Source organism: Equus przewalskii, chromosome 21 (assembly GCF_037783145.1).
Source record: "Equus przewalskii isolate Varuska chromosome 21, EquPr2, whole genome shotgun sequence".
In the NCBI taxonomy this organism is placed as follows: Eukaryota; Metazoa; Chordata; class Mammalia; order Perissodactyla; family Equidae; genus Equus; species Equus przewalskii.
In genome coordinates, this window is record NC_091851.1 from 2781796 (window position 1) to 2794906 (window position 13111).

Consider the following 13111-nt stretch of genomic DNA (forward strand, 5'->3'; position numbering starts at 1 on the left):
TCCCAGGGTACTTGCTACTGTCCTTTCACTCTTTCCCTGGCCCCTGGAAGGAGAAAAGAAAGAAAAATGGGCTTCTAGCAAAGTTCTTTGGCTTCGTAAATTCACCTGTCAGTGTACAAAGATGCTCTGAGGCTTTTCCTGATTTTCTTAAGTCCACAGCCAATAGTAACCGTTTTAAAAGTGTGAGAGGATTGGGAAAGAAAAGCACTTTCCTGTGCTGGGCTCCACATACTTCTTTTGAACTTTTAAGTGATGCTTGAGACATGAAATCGTCATTTCTGCAGAGAACAGACAGTTCCTTTCAAATGACACTCTCAGCAAACACCCTGGCTTCACTGAGAATGAACATCCTCTGTTAGGCTGTGAGTCTCATCTCTGTCTGGTAGCATTTCTAGAAAAGAAGATAAAGTACATTTGAACCCTAACTGTATTCTAAAGAGTCCCACCTTATACCCACATGTTTGACACAATTGCCGCTGTTGCAGCTGGAGTCACTTGCAGAACAGAATGCCCAACCCTCCATCCATGGAAGCATAGTACGTGCTATTTTAAAGGAGGTTGTCATAAACCCGTCATGACCTAATTTGGTAACAGAGCAACTGTTTTCATGTTTCTTTCAAAGAAACCTGTGTCCCTCCTTGGTATTTGATGCTCTTTGTGTAGAATAGCATGACAGAAAAAATTGGATAAAAACACAAAGTTCTTAGTGTTAAACAATAAGGACATACTTAAGAAACATATTTGAAAACATTTTCATGTCACGAAAAGTTGGAACGCGTGTGGAATGAGTGGGGATCCATCTTCTTGCGTGTTTCCTGTGATAAAAGCAGCATTTTATGGATGAAATGTTAATTTAGTTTTAGAGACTTTTCACTTAGTTCTCCACATTTAAAATGTTTTCAACCACTTGATGTAGACTACAGAACACAGAAGAAACTGTATGTGCCTCTCACAGCATGGCTATACTCTCTCTAGCATTCTATGGTATTATCAGCCGGGCATTTTTCCATGGTGACAGTATGCGTTCAAAATGAAAATTTCATTCACCTTTCAAACTGTCACCATGGGTAATAAGTTATGGTTATTTTTCTTTTCATCTTAAAAAATAACTCTCTTGATCTAGGACCACTCAAAGGACATTTTGAGTGCTGTGGAAAGTTTGTGGCGTCTTTAAAGGCAAAGCAAAGCCCTCTCTTGACCCATTTCTAGCTCTCACCCTCTTCTGAAAGGATTTGTGTTGACAATTCAGAGAGCCAGAATGAGGAATTTTATCTTCACTGCGCTTGAGTGGATGGTTCTAGAAGGGTGTGCAAGAGATTCTGATTAGAGCCCTGTTTCATCCAGTTCCCATCCCAGCTCTCTCCACCCTCCAAAAAATAAATAAATAAACAACTGTGAAAAGTATTCCCATTTGGCCTTTATGAAAGGGCAAACTATCCCATGGGGCAGGGATGACATGTCAGTTCTCCCTCTGTAAAATGAGTCCCTTATTTCTCCATCAGGCCTGGTGTGAAAGGACGCACCCGGGCTTTGCAGTTGTGTCTTTTGGTATTGATGGAGATCAAGAACACTCTGCACTTTGGTTATTTTTAAAGATGCTGTGCACCTTTAGGGAAGAATGAAGCAATTTTCGAGAGGAAAGTAAGCTTAGCATACCCAGGTGGATAAACATTATCAGGCAAACTGTACTTACTCATATATAATTCCTTCAGTTTTCCAGGTTCTCGGAGGTAGTTGACACTGCAGTAAGCCAACAGCTTCTTAGTCCATTACTTTATCCCCAGCCAAGAAGACCAATAGGTGCATATTTTCACTCTCATTCCTGAATTCATTCACACCCTTTGTCTCCTTCTTTAAAGATTTTGAACTGCTGATGTATGTTTTTAAAAATGCCAGCACTAACAAAAGTTGACGATAACTTTCCATCTTATTCTGTTTATCTGAATGCATGCACCTAAATATATTTACTGGACTTCTGACTGTCCATTTTTCTTCCGTGGGAAATGACATAAAGATACCTCAACTTTGACATAATTACTAAAAATACTTTTTAAAAAACCTCAATTTCTTCTGTTTAGTGAATATTTATTTTATGAACATGGGTTGCAGTCTGACTCTGTGTCAGCATTCTGCTTATGCATGGAATGGTGTCCCTGACTAAGAAGATAGTTCTAATGTCTCTCAACAATGACATTTCCCAGCATGAGCAAATGTGTCTGTGGAAGTAGAAACACCCTTTTCTGGTGTGTTCTCTTCCCTCATGGAGTGCAGGGGGTACAGAACTCCTAAAGGATTTTCTGTGTGATGGATGAAGCTGATGTGTTATCGTACTGGTTCTCTAGGATGCTAATTAAGTGTTTAAATCATGGAGTAATTAAACCATGGATAAAACATACCTTGAGTTCACTGAGGCTGATGCTCTAAGCATAGGAGGTGTCAATTTTGTCATGAGGAATACAGGGAATTTTCAAAACATGCCATCAGGATATAGTTCAATTTTCCAACAAAATTCTAATGACTGCCTAACTCTTCTTGACTCCATTCTTATGTTTTCTCTAAATTTGCTTATTCACAGCTGCTGGAACAAAAAGATGAGATGGAAGCAGGACATTTGTTTTCCTAAGGCCCCATCTGACTGAAAGTGCATGAGCTTCTCTCCACGCTGACCCTTGACCATCACGAGTGTCCCAAAAGGGCATACCCCTGCTGCCAGATTGCTCCTGGATGCTTTCCTCAGAGTTTCCTATGAATATCAACTGAGGAATGAGACACAAAAGCAGCCCGTTAGCAGAGAGGCGATGGGCCACGTCCAGATGTGTGCTGGGCGAGAACATGGAGTTCTCAGGATAAGGAAAGAGGGCGCATAAAAGTTGAGATGCGCAGACTTGTACCAAACCACCAGGCCACCAACTATTAGAATTTGTCAACACAAAGACATTTAAATATAAAAGTGTTGACTTGTCCTGCTGGACAAATTGAGGTTGTAACAGTTACATTGCCCAAGTGGACATTTAACCTCCCCTGAAGTTACCAAAGCTTACCATGAATGAATAATGGTGAATGGTGAATTCTTATGAATCTCTCAACTAAGAGTAAGCAACTGACCTAAGACATCATTACTTTTCAATGATGAGGAAAAGTCCACTAATTCAGAGTGATTGTTTGGGGCAAAAGATGATCCAGTACCCACCCTTTGTAGGGCTTTCTTTGCTGGCTGATAAAACATGGGAGATGAGCCCCTGCCTCATGGAAAGGAGAGTAGTGGCCGACGTTTAAACGGCTGTGAGCCCCCGAATGGGCAGAGCAGGCTCACTTTTCCCCCAAGGAGCCCTGAACATAACAGGACACGAACAGCCCAAGGCACACCCACCAATGCCTCTGCCATCTGCCCACATTGGCACACATATGCAGTGCTGACTGACATTCCAAAAGGAAGGGAGTCCCCAGGACCAGCATGGCCAGCATGCAGAGAGCAGTACTGTTCTGAGTACCATTCCTCATTCTTGGGGTGAGGAAGAGGCTAAAAGGGATGGAACTCAACTCGTTTAAAGTAAGAAATGTCAACCCCAAGGGGCGCAGGGCACCTCTCCCTCCCTTTTTGAGACTGAGTGTCCTTCACAAGCTGGCCATTTGCTGCACGGGGTTTCTAACAAAATGTGATTTTTCAGTGTGCTTTGTGTCCGTGGAGAGGCTTCAGAAGGCCCTTGAAGTCCTCAGCCTTAAATCCATGTTAACAGGGGGAGGCTTTTCTTGCAGGGTGGGGAGGTTTGGCTGGGAGAAGCCTTGACCCAGCCTGCACTCTAGATAAACCAGGGCAAAAGACCTCTCTGGTCTGCAGGGCGCTTATTAACCACTGCTCGTTTGTGGGATCAATATTTCCAGCAAAGGAGTCAACGCTCAAGAGCCACCACTATGTCTTGTTTTTTTCCTTGACACACTTTTATAAATGCATCTGCCAGAGAAGAAAAGGCAGTACGAGGACTGTGTCTTTTATCTCCAGGATATGCAAAGCACATTTATTTTCAGCTTTTATCTCCGGAATTGTATGTTGATCCCATACATATAGATTGATTTTGTTCAGGTAGATAATGAAAAGTCAAGTGGAAAATTACACAATGGCACTCACGATCCTGGTCTTATATTGGTATATAAATTGGTTTATTATTTCATTCTATTAAAGAGGCTTTTTTTTTTTTTTTTTTTTTGGTACCAGGAAAACTTCCAAATACAACATGCTGTCAGCCTTACTGAATTTTCTTTTGGGAGAGGCGGTGGGAGGGGGAGCGGACTGGGCAGATTCCCTCTGTCCCTTTGCTAATTGTATCGGCTAAATGCGCTTCCACAGAGGAGGGTCCCTGCGGCTTTCTCTCCCCCAGCGCGCTTCAGTGTCACCACGTGGTTTCTCTAACTCTGGGACTTCCCTGGGCCAGAACAAAGATGTCCATCACACACCGCCTCTTACAGAGGTGGATATTTTTTTCACCCCGGGCAATTCTAAATTTTTTCACGATGAATGAAAGAAGTGACCCCCCCTGAACACCAAGAGGCCAGGGGTGATGGGGTAGCAGCCGGATAAAGGCCACCATCAAGGGACAGCTCCGAGCCAGAATCCTGGAGGAAACGTTATTAATAAACATCTTCTGGACATTTGGTAGCCTGTGCGCTTGCTCCAGCTTAAAGCAATTAATTCAGGACACTGACATAAACTCTCCAGGTCTTTGACAGCTTGGAGCCGAAATAAAAATGCTAGTTCTCCGGGGAAGGGAAGAGGATGGCTAGCTCTTTTCTGGACTGTTTGCTTATAGGCCCAGAAGGCAACCTTCCTTGCAGAATGAAATGCAAGGGCACAAACAATGTACCAGGGAGAGAATAGAAGATGGGAATGAACAGTTTGAACTATTTGCTCAGCAGAAGGGCACCACAATGCCGAGGCAGTGGTTTTCCCATGCATCCACCGTCCGTTCTTTGGGGTCTTTTGTTGTCCCCTGTCTCTTTTGGCCAGATAAGAGCACAGCTGCAGCGTGAGCTAAGTAAGGGCAAACTTATCCCCCAGATCTCGGGGTGCCTTTACTGTAACCAGTTTGGCTCAGCTCTCTTTTATTTCATGTGCGGATGGTGGGGGAGAGAATGGAAGAATGGAGGGGGCAGGGGAGAGAGGACTGGGACATCGCCTGTGTCTGATTCCTGATTTTCTTTCTTTCTTTCTTAAACCCAGGCAGTGATCAGACACAATCTTTGTGGGGCATTTAAATGGAAGGGCTCAGCGAGTCGTACTGGTTGCCAGGCCAAAATGTTGCCTTTTGGGGGAAGGAGGGGAAGGAGGAGTGTTATGTGGTTCGGGCAAGGGGGGTGGTTAAGGCAGAATTTGTCGCTTAAATAATCAGGCCTCTCTGGCGGCTGAAAAGAGGGAAATGTTTTCAATTAGCAATTTAAAAACTGTGTTCAATGATGATTTGTCACTTTTGAAAGTCATCCTGGACTCCTCCTTTCTATACTTATTTTGTTCAGAATCCTAATCAAGAGAGGTTGCTGAAATCAGAGCAAAACAGGATGAACTGGAAGTGGGACATAAAAGGTACTTGCATAATTGCCGTAAATTACACCCCCAATCAGAGTAAATGTCACCTAAATTGTAATCAAAATGTTCTTTCACATTTGTTCTTTTGCAGTCAGGGCCTATTTTAAACGCCATAAGAGAAAGTAGATGTGATAATAAGGTAAAAATCAGCACAAAGTACAGTTTACATTAAGTTGATTTTAAAGTCAAAATCTAGCACAAGTTTGTACTGCCTGGTGTGTGTTCCAATTCAGCGGGTTTTGCCACCAATGTCGGTTTTGGGAACCAGGCTACAATGCTTAATTCCATTGTAATAAGGTTATTTAGCCTGAATGGTTTTATAAGGTGAAAAGGCAAAAAGTTTAACACCAAAGAAAATTAATGGTTTACTATGATTGCATTAAACATTCACAGGCCAGAAGCCCACCTGAGCGAAATACACAGTTTCAATGCTGTTGTGGGTTTTTTAACAATGACAAACTCGCAGAAAAAAACCCTTCTGTATATTTTCCTGCTGGGTGGTCAGAAGGAAAGGCCACGAAGCTAAAGGCCTCCCATTGAGACCCTGCTCTGCAAGGAGCCGACCTCACGTGCCGCCGCCGCGGGAGATAAGAGCACCTGTCGGTCTCCGCGTTCGCTAGGCAGCGACTCTGCTGACTCTGCGCGCTTGGGCTGGCCACGCGCCCGCCGCACGGCCGGGACAGGGGCTCCCTGCCCGGAACCGTCCAGCCGTCATGCCTGCGCCGGGCTCAAGACATCCTGTGACTGTCCCTGTGGCCATTGTCCGGTAGAGCTGCTAAGTAGTTTTAATGCCAGTGAGTATTAAATTTGGTTTAAAGGGTTTGGGTGTGTGAGTGTGGATGCATGTGTGTAGGTGTGTGTGTGTTCTGGCCTATGTGTGACAGGGAGAGGGCATGGAACATGGGGGAACAGTGCTATTTAGACGTTGGCAAATATTTTATGGCACCATGAAAAATCACCCCACCAAAAATATGTCATTTTTGCTATGACTTTATGTAAACATGTATGGTTGGATGATAACCCTTTTTTCTATAAAGATTGCAATAAAACTATCAAGTACAGTTGTTCTGCATTTCTTTTGCAAGCACAGATTTTAACATTTTGCATTTAGTACAGAAATATTATCACATAATAAAGGACACACTTTTATTCCCCTGATGAAGTGCTTAGACTAAATGGATCCCATCTTTATGAAAATTGAGGGCCAAGTGGGAAAACTGTAGTTTGCTTGGATAAATGTGTTTCTTTTCTCTCTCTTACTCTTGACATAAAGAAAAACTTATCCAGGGAAATTTTTCCAGCTTGGCATTTTAAGAGTGATCTGAAAATCATGTTGAATCATTGTGGATAACTCAGAACTGAATTTCCTCATCTCAAGATCATAGATTTTTCCCCAAGACAGGAAATGTCCTTTTATTGTCAATTTCTGCCAAGAATGCCCATGTAACACTAGGCAATGCACAGCCGCGTGAGCTGGGAGGCCTCAGAGGGAGGAGGAATGCTGCAGTGAGGGCACATGCACAAAAAATGAATCAGGTTCAAAAGACTGTGGTCAGAAGCAAGGAGCAAGTGATACAATCTTATATGAGAGGGCTTGGACATCACACCAGCTGCCACCGGGTTTGATTAATGAGGCATTAAGGAGATCGAGTGACACTTACAGCTAGTTACTTATGGTGCTAATTTCAAAACACTTTGCAATAGACAAAGAGACTCTGCCCGTAATGCAAAGTAATTTGTGGTGTGTTCCCGGTGAATGCATTTAGTGAAGCAGATATAGTTATGCAGAATTCAAATTAAGTTTGACGCTAATGTAAACAGAGGCCAGGAACCACCGTCCAGTAATTTGATGAGGACACGGGTTTTCATCAAGCCTCTTCTACTAAAATAGCAATTTAAATCCCCATCGTTTAAACCGGATAAAATGCTTAAAGTCATGAAGGTTGGGGAAAAAAATAGAAATTTACTAGAAGAGAAAAAAGAAACACAATATCTCTAGGGAAACTATGACTCTGCTTTGATGGACAGAAGGATATCCATGTTGATTTAAATATCAGGTTGATTTCACTGCCAAATTCTGGGAATTCGAAGGCATTTGCTGTGTAGCTTTTTTGTTGTTGTGAAATTACGGTTTAACATATCCTGGTCATACTGATCTCAGAATAGAAATAACCCTGGTAATGAGAAAATGGAGACTCTGAGCTCATTCAGAGGCCCCAGAAGTATTTATTTTGTTTATTAAAAAGAGAAATACTGTGTCATCCCCCCCTCCCCAACTGATTTCTATTTGAAAATTTCCAAATTGGCTGGGGGTGGTGGGGTGGCGACAGTCCTGCTTAGGGAGCTGGGCTAACGTCCTGAGAGTTAGCTTTTCCAGGAGGTACTCACACAGTCATATGCGGCTTCTCTGGGGTTTGCTAGTTTCTTTCCCTACTAAAAATCATTGGGGGCGGGATGAGGGGTCAGCCCAGGCATTAATGTTAATTAAAATGCCAGCAGCCCAGGTTCCAGGGCCCCAGAGGCCTTGTGTATGGGAAACGAAACAAAACAAAATAGCAACTTAATCTGTCGCTGCTCTCAGAAGGAAAAACAGTGAAGGCTGGCATCTCCGAGGGGCTCCCGACTTTACTGCTGGCAAAGGAGTAGGAAGGTGAGGGAACCCTAAATTCTCTGAATTGGGATCTGACTGTCCCAGATCACATTAGTGATGTATCTTTTGGGGAAGGAGAGTTTTACAAAGAGATGCGTTTTTAATTCCTTTCCCAAGAAAGGGCCAAAAACGATTTGAAAAAAAAAAGGATTAAGTGGGAAGCTCTTTGAAAACCCTCCCTGCAGTGACTGTCACCGTCACCCAACTTATGGAACCTAGGAGTGAAATGTGAACGCTGACATACTTTGGGGAACATTTATCTTGACCCTGGCCCCCCCAGCATGGTAACAAGCCTCATGCACGAAGAAACAGTTGAGTCATGGTCCTGAGGCGGCATGGGCTTGTGAGAGCAGAGCCAGCCTGCTCCTATCCTGGAGCCGGTGTCCTCTGCCCTTTGCCTCGGCCCCACGAGGACACGTCCTCTTGGGAAAGAGCTGCTGTCCTCTCTCCCGCATCCTTTCCTGTGGGGTCGGTCAGTGGACCGTCAGTGCTGTTTTAGGGAGATTCCACTTCAGGGGAATTACCTGAGGGAAATCGACGGCTCAAACTCCCTTCCTCCAAATATGTCTGAGAGGAGAAGGGAAATTTGGTAATGCCCATCCCTCTGGAGTCAGAGAAAATGAACTGGAAATGCGTCTGTGTGAATCACAGCCGCAAGGACAGCGATTCTGAAAATACTGAGTCCGTATTGCTGTGTCCAAAAAAGACAGACTCTGGCATCCTAACACTGGGCTTCACTGTCAGGGGTGAGAGGGGACGGACATCTTTGGAGACCAATTCGGAGGTGCCTGAGAGCCTGCCTGGCTGAGGTCCACAAGCTGGACACGCCTGCAGGCCCTCCCCGCTTTCTGCTAGGCGAAGAGCAACAAAGAGCAGGGCAGGAAGGTGGGATGGGAGGCGGGAAGAGTGCAGGGCAAACTTTGCATGTCAGTGCCTTCCAGAATGATGTAAGAAGGGGAAACAATTTGTTGGGTGAAGACTTAGGGGGCCTCCTGGGTTTGGGGATGTGTTGGACTCCTCTTGAGCCCTGTCTCATGGCTTCTTCACCTCACTTCTGATCCCTGCTGTGACCATGGAGAGTCCCCAAGGGCCATGATACACTTGACATTGACACAGAATGTTGATTTCTGCCTGTGGGAGGTGCCACCCCACCTGGCCTGGGTGTGCAAGCCTGAATGTGGCAGATCACTGCTCACGGCAATTCCCAAGCCTGGGGGTCAGGGGGACATGCTTCTCATCTGAGGACTCTTCTGATAGGCATTCCACTCAGCTTTCCATGTGGTCCTGGCAGGCGGGAGCCCTTGCTGCCCATGGTAGTGGCCAGCCCAATGGTACTTCCCTGAGTCAATGTTTCCTCCTCCCTGCCACGTCTTTCCCTGTGCCTCACTCCTGCTTGCTGAGACCCCCCCCCCCGACACACACACCCCTTCCTGTTTCCAGCTGAGGGAGGTGACCTCCACCCATCTCCATGTGCCCGCGGGTACTGTCCAGTCAGTCCATGTTTGAGGAGCAACACAGGAGAACCATTTAGCTGTCTCCTTCATTGTATTGTTCAAATCATAATTCTGAAGACCTCATGCCTCTAAGATTGCTTGTTATGTGTTCTCCAAGGCATCTTCTTATTTCTCGTGCTGATCGATACACTGATGCAGAATTGACTCGAGGCGGTTGCATTTTCATCCTTGCTGCCCTCTAACGCGGATGAAAGGCTTCGAGGTGCCAACTCATCTTTTTTGGCCTCAGTCTCTCTCTCTCTATCAGAGGGTAAAACTGAACAATTTCACAGACCATTGTAAAAAAAAATAAACAAAGCAAAAAACAATGTAATTCACTTTGCAAAGCTTTCCTGGAAATGAATGATGCCAGTGAAGTGCTTTGGGCTCCTTTCTTGTTATAGAAACATGGGGCAGAATAGGGTGTGAGCAAAGCCAATAAGCAGTCAGCAGTTAGCTCTCAAAATTGGTCGAGAAGTCCTCGCATTCTTTCGCCTGCTCTGTGAAAGAAATCCAAACCTGTTTCTCCTGCCCTACCTCTCGATTTGGAATCTCAGTGCAAATCCCAACATCAACAAGGTTGCTGCGGTTTTTTATGATTATCTCAGGAGTTTGTCTCAAGTGAGACTCACGCATCGCCAGGGGAAGGTGCCAGGATCCCCGTCTGTTCGCCCGCTGCTCTCGGCTCAGCACACATTTCTTCCTTCCCATCTCTGCATTGCAAACGCCGCCTCTCCTGGGCAAAGCCTGCTTTCCTACAAGAACCAAGATCTTCTGCCCTGTAACTCTGGCCCCAGAGACCTCAGCTGATTTCCTCTTAAACAGAGAAGAGATGACTAAATTCTTCTCATCACTTTAAAGCATTCCCTGTTCACAGGAAATATTGACTCTTTCCGCATCACACCCCAAGGACATCCTGGACCGAGCCCATGGCCCCTCGATAGCAGGCAGGCCGCTGAGAAGGCTAGGTTGTCTGGGGAAGGCTCTTTCCAGGCACCAGCAGTCCCGCACAATCATCCTAGCTGACACCTAATTCTGCATTCCTGTGTGGGCTGTCCCTTGTCAAATGCCGGTGTCTGTGGTTGGATCTCTTCTTAGGGAGGTAGCTGGGAGTGGCGAGACCCTTGTCCTGCATCAAAGGTAATTTTGTATGAAGACGGGTTGGCAGATAGGTTTTAGGTTTTTTTGGTCTGGGAATGTCCGCTGATAAATAGGTTTAGTGATGGGCTGGAGGGGATTCTCCATTGAAATCCTAAACTAAGTTGCTGAGATTTGCGTGCTTTATTCTAGTATGCTGCTTCTCATAAGCATTTTTGGGGCCCGTCCCAGGACTGAGTGGTTCTTAGACCTTCATTTCTGGGCTTCACCGCCTCCTCCCCTTCCCTCTCCTTCCCTTCCAGGGCCCAGATGTGGGCTGCTGGGTGCACCCCCTGCCTCTTTTGTCTGTCCTCAAGCTTCCAGCCCCCCAGGCTCTGCCATATGCTGAATCATGAATAACATCGACTGCATGGAAGAACCCCCAATTTTTACTTATTCTACAGAATTCTTTGTATGTGCAGGGGGGTTGACATCTCCCTCCCTCCCCAGTGTATTTACTTAACCAATTCATTACGCAGGAACTGAAGCATTTGGGTACTTTTCAGATAAGTAGGTTAATATTTTATTCCCTTAAAATGCTGTTTGGCACATGACTCAGTGTTTTAGAACATTCTCTAGCAATGGGTCTCCTTATTATTTATTAGCAGTTTTCTAAGAAATATCTAGAGATGAAAGGGTGGATTCTGTTGGCTTAGGGATGTTTCTGGGGTTATCTGAACACACGAGTTATCTGTGAAGTTAAAGCAATACCAGCTGGGATGTCCAATGGCCTAAACCAGCAGGACATTTTTCATGTTCTTGTGAAATTTCCAATCCACATTCTTTTGTTTCTTACGAGTCAGTTGGTCAAGGTGTTGGCAATACCTCAACTCTCTCTTTCTTTAATTATTTACCAAATCCTGTTAATTCTTCTTTCGAAATGTCACATTTATCACTACTTTCCATTCTCTCTGCCAGCACCCTAGCGTATGGCCTTTATGACAAGGAAAACCTTTATGATGAGGAAAATCAGCTTCCAGCACTACCTGTCTTGTTACCAATGGCTGGTTTCTAGAAGTCTGTGGCAGTGTCCGCAGAGGTGGCAGTTCGCACAAGTCCCCTTGCCCTCAGTTGTCAATGTGCTTTTTAGGAGGCACTCCATACCTGCCGTTTCAGTGTCAGTGACGGACCACATTTTGAACATTGTTTTCGTTTTAGAAAAGCAACTGTAGTTTATCACGGATGTGGACACATAGCTTTTATATTTAAGAAATATTAATGTTTTATATGTATTGTTCTACTGTGTATAGAGTCTTTAATTTTTCTGCTGATCAAAATAAGTTAGATTTTTCTGTTAGAAAGAACTTGTATTTTCTTGCCAACGCGGTGAAAGGTACTAGGAATTTACAGTGGGTGCATGAAGTAGACCCCCTCTGAACCCACACGTCAATCTGAACGTCACAAAAAGAGAGGCCAAAAGACATTTATACCTACTCATGTGATGCAATAGGAAACACAACGTTTCTCGACAAAAATAAAACACGAATTACATCAAGTCTCTGGAACTAACTCGTAGTCGACAGGATAGAGGAACCTATCAAAAGGCACCATGTGGGCACCATCAGTAAAATCCAGAGGGTGGGGAACGGGACTCATTACCTTGTTTCTTCAACAAATAATCCCCAAGAAGAAAAAGAAAGAGGGAAAACTTGGAGGTTAAAAGAGACTGAAAGTGTATGTTAGCTGAATGCCATGTGTGGACCTTGTTTAGATCTTGGTTTCAATAAAGCAACTCCCTCTTCCCCACCAATAGTGCGAGATAATCGAAGAAGTTTAGACACTCGTAGGCTATTCAGGAGTTACTGTTAACTTTTCAGACGTGGCAGTGGGATGTGGCTATACTTTTTAAAGTCTTTATCTTTTGAAGTAGCGTTCAAGGAATCAGTGAAGGAAGGAGTGATTTAATGTCTAGAACTACCATCCTAATGAGCCAGTTGAGCAATAAAATGGGTGGAGGAAAAAGTGACTCGGGATTGATCATGGGTGGTAATTGCAGGAGTGGAGGGATGTGGATACTATTCTTTCTGATATGTTTGAAAATTTCCAAAATAAAAAGTAAAAGAATTGGGGCTTCCAGTCATTACAAATCTCTCAGGACTATAATGTTAGAGAGAGACTGGAGTCTGGAGTGGCACCTTCTCATCCACTCGAGCCACAGGCTCTGCTCCTCTTCTCTCCACAGGTTCCCTCCTAGTGGCCACTGCCAACCCAGTTGAAGAAGTCCTCTCTAGGTGATGCTGCAACTGCCTTGTG

The 13111-nt window shown here is 44.6% G+C and overlaps 1 long non-coding RNA gene across 1 annotated transcript in view; it reads left to right on the forward strand.

Annotated features, from left to right (window-relative positions):
• Positions 1-13111, forward strand: part of LOC139078110 (uncharacterized) — a 34555-nt gene that overhangs the window by 11673 nt on the left and 9771 nt on the right. The window contains exons 2-3 of the long non-coding RNA XR_011530871.1: positions 5509-5575; positions 5972-6372. This is a non-coding gene — a long non-coding RNA (uncharacterized lncRNA). The remainder of the gene's footprint in view (positions 1-5508; positions 5576-5971; positions 6373-13111) is intronic.